Source organism: Taudactylus pleione, unplaced genomic scaffold (assembly GCF_031769625.1).
Source record: "Taudactylus pleione unplaced genomic scaffold, aTauple2 ptg000205l, whole genome shotgun sequence".
In the NCBI taxonomy this organism is placed as follows: Eukaryota; Metazoa; Chordata; class Amphibia; order Anura; family Myobatrachidae; genus Taudactylus; species Taudactylus pleione.
The window spans coordinates 6935952-6942337 of NW_028284607.1; positions in this window are offsets into that span (position 1 = coordinate 6935952).

Genomic DNA, 6386 nt, shown 5'->3' on the forward strand with positions numbered 1-6386 from the left:
TCCTGAGTTGCTATAGGAGACTACTGTAAGAGAAAACGTTGGTAAGCTCTGCCAGCAGGCTAACTAGCACACCTACAAACTAGGCGGAGACCTAGAATTTATTTTTGTTCTATCCCATTTAAATATTGCGTTTGCAATGGAGCAACAAAAAAATACGCCAGATCTGCCACTTAACTGTCCCCTGTGCCCCTCCACGTCTAGGCTTGGGGAGTCGTTACAATCCTATGTATATTTTCAGAGGAGAAAAATAAAAAGCCAAAGATGGAAAGGATGTCTAGACCTTGAATAAACCACCACTTTGCGAACTTCATTTTAAAATTCTCATTAAGAAAATGCGAAATAAACTGCATCTACACTTTTTATATTTTTAACTGAAAAGCTACAATTTTGGTGAGGAAATGTCATGTAAACCAAAGCAGCTAGTGACCACCGTGCATACACCATTGGATGCCAGGGGAGAGGTGCAAGGCAAGGGAGGGGAGGGGGTTACAAGCGTTTTCTCTTACAGTTTGGATAATCTAACAACTTGGGCCATGTCCTCTCCACAGTTTTATCATTTCTCTATTACACACCTACAGCTCCATAGCTTGCCATTCCTGTTGGGAGAAGTCCTGTAGCCTCTGCCCCAAAATACATTGTGCATTGACCTAGTCTCCTATAGCAACTCAGGAGCACATTAGTTTAATCAATGGGTCCAGACCTTGTGTGTATCCATTCTTATGGACATCAGCCATAGTTTTGTGCTGTAGCCAGGCTGAGTCAGGAAAGTGAAAATAAACTCTTCTAGATCTGGTCTTGGTGATGACTTGCAGTGGGAAACAAATTACTGTTACTGGATATACCTTTTCTGCGCCACAGCACTGAACTGTGTGCCTGTGGAACCAGGAGATGTTGCTTGTCACCCCCTCCCTCATGGGTAGGGACTAAGGTTGCAGTCAATCCCTTAGACCAGCTCCTGCTCTGTCATGTCTCCATTTCAGGAGTTGGGTTGTTGCTGTCATTAAGTGCACTCTTCACTAGACACTTGTGGCTCTGACTTTCTTCTTCCTCCACTAGGGGGCACAGGGCAACTCTGGGTATAGCCTGGAGAGGAGAGACTGGGCACAAAAATGTTAAATTTACCCACAAACCCACTCTCCTCTCCTCTATACCCTACCTGAGTTTGGTGCTGGCAGGATATGGGCACCAGTTATTAGGGGGGCTACTTTAGGTGGTCCTCCACTTTATTTAATGTCTTTATTTTTAAACTGTGGTTTATTTGAGTGGGCAGCGGAAGGCGTCCTACAGGATGCCCCAGTGCTGGTGGCCACAGCACTGGCAACAGGGTCAGTGACTTCGGCCGCAGGACTCCCATTGCTATGAAGCACACAGGACACGCCAGCCACAGCCGGCGCTCTGAGAGGGATTGAAGGTAAGCCGGCTTACACTGCCGGAGCTGGAGACCTCTGACGGTGGTGGTAGTGCAGGTGCCTGGTCTGACCACGCTTAGACACTAGACCACCAGGGACACTATAACTGGCTGCATGATGCAGTGGTGACAGGTCCCTGGGGTTGTAACCAGCCATGGGGCAGGCACTTCCCTGTTAGCCCTCTCCCCCACCCTCCAAGCCTGGGGCACGCTCTCTCTTAGCGGCAGCAAGCCGCATGCTCCAACCTCCCTTCTCTTCTCCCCCTCTTGGACGCTGAGCGACCATTTTAGCTCGTTGCCTCCGCGTGGGAGAGGGACACAGGGCTCCAGTCTCCTTTTCATAGCATACTCAGCAGCTGCGCTAGTTATTTCTCCTTCCTGCTAATGTAGGCTGGTTTGAGCTTTTGCCCACTTTCTGCATCAAGTGGTCTGAGTGGAGTATACTGCACTACTAAAGACACTTGTTTTGCTTACACCTCACTAGCTGTTTCTTGTGGTGTTTGTAGTCGCAGAAAAAAAAAATGTCCTGAAATAAAGCTACTAAGAGGACGGGCGCTTCAGCAATGTGCAAGTGTAAACAGTGTCTGACTATCATTTCTCCTCTGGCTCTGGAGCATGATGCCCTGTGTCAATTCCTTTGGGCCCTACAGCCGGTGATTTCTCCTATGACTTGTAGACAAAAACCAGCTTGGGCATCTCGTCTGACACTGGTACTGACAGTCTACAAATTGTGACATTACCTATGTTTCCTCAGGTTTGTGGAACAAACCAACCACCTTTTGGTCTGTCCACTGCCTTTTGTGTGTTCACGAAGGTCGTGGCAGCACATCTACGACCATGTCAGGTTTTTACCATACCTGGATGACTTGCTTCTATTAGATGGATGTGAGTTCCTCTGGAGATTGCACTAACGATACAGCTTCTTCAGTCACACGGGTGGATAATCAACTGGAAGAAGTCGATGCGATCGCCATCCCAGAAGATGCTCCACCTGGAGGCTTTGTTGGATCTCAGAACTCATTCTTCCTCCAGACATGAGCTTGTCATTGCAAACTATAATTTGCAACTTTCTCAGTCTGAAGAGTGTCCAGTCACTCACGCATGCAGGTTCTGGGGTCGTTTTTTTTGTCATGCTGGAGGGACTACTTCTGAGGCGTTGGATCAAGTCTTGTCCGAACCTCAATGCTCAGACTTCAGTTCTCCCCCAGGAAATTAGTCTTCCTACTGAGGTGGTTTCGGCGTTCTCATCTGGACAAAGGACGCTCCATTTTGTATCCAGGACTGGGTCCTTCTCCCCACTGTGCAAGTCTTCGGGGGTGGGGGGCTATAACTTGTCAGCTCACCTTTCAGGGCCGTGGGACGCATCAGGAAAGCCAGCTTTCCATAAACTTTCTGTAGCTTTGGCCCATGCACAGACTGTCAGGCACAGCATCTCCTTCGGGGACGTCCAGTGAAGATAGTCGGACAATGCAACCACGGTGACATACATAAATCACCAGGGCGGCACTCCGTCACGGAGCCTTGCAAGCGGCAGGCAGAATTTTTCGTTGGATGGAGCGTCATCTTCCAGCACTGTCCAGTCTGCATCCCAGGAGTTCAAAATTGGAAAGCAGACTTCCGAAGTCCTCAGGACATACTTTCCGGAGAGTGGGCATTACATCCGCACGTCTTCCAGTTGTCAATGATTGGTAGGCCCCAGCGACAAACTAACATGTTGGCGTCTCGCTGCAATCACCAGGTTCCGCAATATTGCTCCCGGTAAGATGCAAAGGCAGTTCCTTAGACCTTTCTACTGAATTGTCTTCCCTCCAATCTCCATGATTCCTCGGGTCCTTCAAGTTCAAGCTGAAAGGAGGCATCTGATCCTGGTTGCTCTGGATTGGCCTTGTCACGTCTGGTACGCAGATCTCCTGGGCCTGTCTGTAGATGCTCCTCTACGGCTTCTGCGGTGGCTGGAATTGCTGTCCCAGGGCCCATGTCTACTTCAGGACCTGGCCAAGCTCTCTTTGACGGGGTGACTCTTGAGACATCCATCCTAAGAGCAAAGCGATTCTCTACACTAGTTGTTCGGACCATGATGCAAACCAGAAAGCCGCCTTCTGCGTGTGTTTATCACGGGATTTGACGTACATGGTGTTCAACCAGGGGTTTTAGTCCCCCAGTCTTTTTGGCCTTTCCGTTCTATAGACAGGTCTGGCCTTGGGCATTCGGCTTTGTCTGTCCTTTTTTAAAGACAAGACTCTGCTTCCTGAACAGAGAACTTTTTTTTTTTTCCCCCAACTGTGCAGCCACAGTTGTGGTGTGTGTGTTTTTTTTTTTTTTTTCTTCCTCCTGTGCCTCCCTGGAATCTTTCCTTTTGGTTCTCGGGGCTCTCCAGTCGGCTTCCTTTCAACCATTGCAGACTGTCGATTTGCATTGGCTCACATGGAAAACTGTTTCTCTTGGCCATTGTGTTGGCTTGGAGAGTCTCTGAGCGCTCAACGCTCTACATTTCTTGTGTTCCATTCTGACAGGGCTGTCTGAGGGACTCTCCCTAGGCTACCTTCCCAAGGTAGTGTCCAGGTTTCATTTCTATCCGGAAATTGTGGTTCTTGCATTTCAGTCTACGGATCCATCTCACCTCTAAGGCTTTGGCTGTGGTGAGGGCTTTTTGTTTGTATGTCAATTGGATTAAGGTTTCAGAAGTCTGACTTTTTTGAAAATCATACAGGACCAAAAAAAAAAAAAGACAGGATGGCCAGCTACTAAGCAGACCTAGGTCCGCTGGCTTCCATTACCATTCGACCAGGCATTCTCCTTGGTGAACCTTCCTGCCCCTGATGTGATGGCCCATTTCACTGTCAGTGGGGACTTCTTGGGCAGAACACTGTGGGGCTTCTGCAGAACAGCTTTGTAAGGCTGGGTACACACTTAAAAGATTTTCTGTCCAACCATCCAACTAGTTGGTTGGAATGAAAATCTGGTAAGGTATGTGAGTAACTGATCAGCAATGTGATCCTAAATGCCAGAAAACAGATGAAAATGGTTTGCTTAGATTTAACAATTTGTTCAAACTTGTCTGACAAACCGTTTGTCAATTTTCTGGCATTTGGGAGCAAATTGGTTGGATTGAAAAGCAAATGACAATCAGCAATCAACTAGTTGGATGGTTGGACAGAATCTTTGTGTGTATGCACTTTAAGGCTGCCACACGGTCGTCTGCTCATATTATTTTTAGAAGATTTTACGCTTTTTGACACACTAGCGTTCTGTGCTCACTGCAGCCCAGGAGCGTCCCTGCCATAGGGACAGCTCTAGGACGTCCTAGAGTTGTCCCTGTGCCCTCTAGTGGAGGAGGTTGAAGAAGAAAAGAAGACTTGTCTTACCTGTTAAGCCTTTCTTTGACTCCATAGGGGTCATAGGTGCGTCAGGGTGGGTGCCCTGTCTACCATGGGTGTTTCCTTGGTGACTGTTCCGGCTGTACTTTCCATGCTATGGATGGTTCTGTATGTATGCTGGCCTTCCTTCTCCCCCCTCGCTCCTGCCATGGGCTTGCAAACTAAACTGAGGTCCCAGTGGCTGGGGTGAGGTATAGGAGAGTGGGCTTGTGGGTAAATGTCACTAACCCATAGTATATAACTTCACATCAACATTCTTCCTATCTACCAGTGGCCATTATCCAAAATGGCTGGAGAACATACCAAAAAAGTATGTTGAAAAAACTGGTGAATAAGGCATTTCAATACGTATTAGAGAGAGCTAGAAATTATCTATTAATTTACAAAGACAAAAAGAATCCTCCCAGAAAGAGAATTTGACATTTGTTTCATAAGAGTTCAATCCCGCAGCAAAACGATTAAAGCAGAGCCTAAACAAACATTAGAACATCCTAACTAAAGATTATTTGGCTCAGTTCCTACCTGAATTTCTGAAGGTGGTCTTCAGAAAAGCTCCTGATATAAAGAAAAAATAGATTGGAAACCATCACCCACCAGTCTGGTACAGACATTTCTTCTGATGGAGAAGAACAAAGGCTTCTATCATTGCAGACTATGTACCAATTGCAAATTATACGGTTGTAACACTACTCAACCCATCAGCAACTTCCTCTCAAATATCACAAAAACCTGCCATAAGATCAGATTTAATCACGTGACACAAAGGGAGTGATCTATCTGTTATCATGCCCTTGTGGCAAACAATACGTAGGCAAAACACAAGAGCTTTAAAACAAAGAATAACGGAACACAGAAGAAATATCACTAGAGGATTGAAGGAACACAGTGTGTCATATCACTTTAAAATGGACCATAACGAAGATGCCACTAAACTGGGTTTCATCGGTATCAAGGCAGTGAAGAAAAATTGGAGAGGGTTGGACCATGACAAAGCACTCGGCAAAGAAGAAATTAAATGGATTGTTTCCCTAAAAACGTTAGCACCCACTGGCCTGAATTTAGATCTAGAAATCCAGAATATTCTCTAAAGAGCAAACCCACTGGAGTTTTGTGAAAATCGGGGGACCTGAGAACCAGCATAATAAAGACACAAGGTAGATACTAGCACACATTTAATCTCCATTTGTAATTGAGACAAATAGGGTAACATAGCTCTGTATTCCATCATTGGTAAGGGAAAATAGGAATCGTGTTTCAGAATGACATAAGTATGAAGGACTCCATCCTTGACTTATGCCCCCACAACATAACACCAAGCAAGAGTACTGTATATACACATACACACAATACATTCTCACACTGTTCAGTCTGATGGAATCTGACAATAGAGCCAAACAATATGATGTGAGTAGTTATCCAACTACACTAATTATGACATAAGGACACCAAAATAAAACATTCACAAGAACAGTCTTCACCCATAATATACGATCAGTGGGCTAAGTATGTTAAAGTATAGATTTGCCAGTAACATTCTACAGATATCCATATCTGGCAAATATCAAGCTCATTCCCCTTTTTTTTTTTTTCAATAAGACACA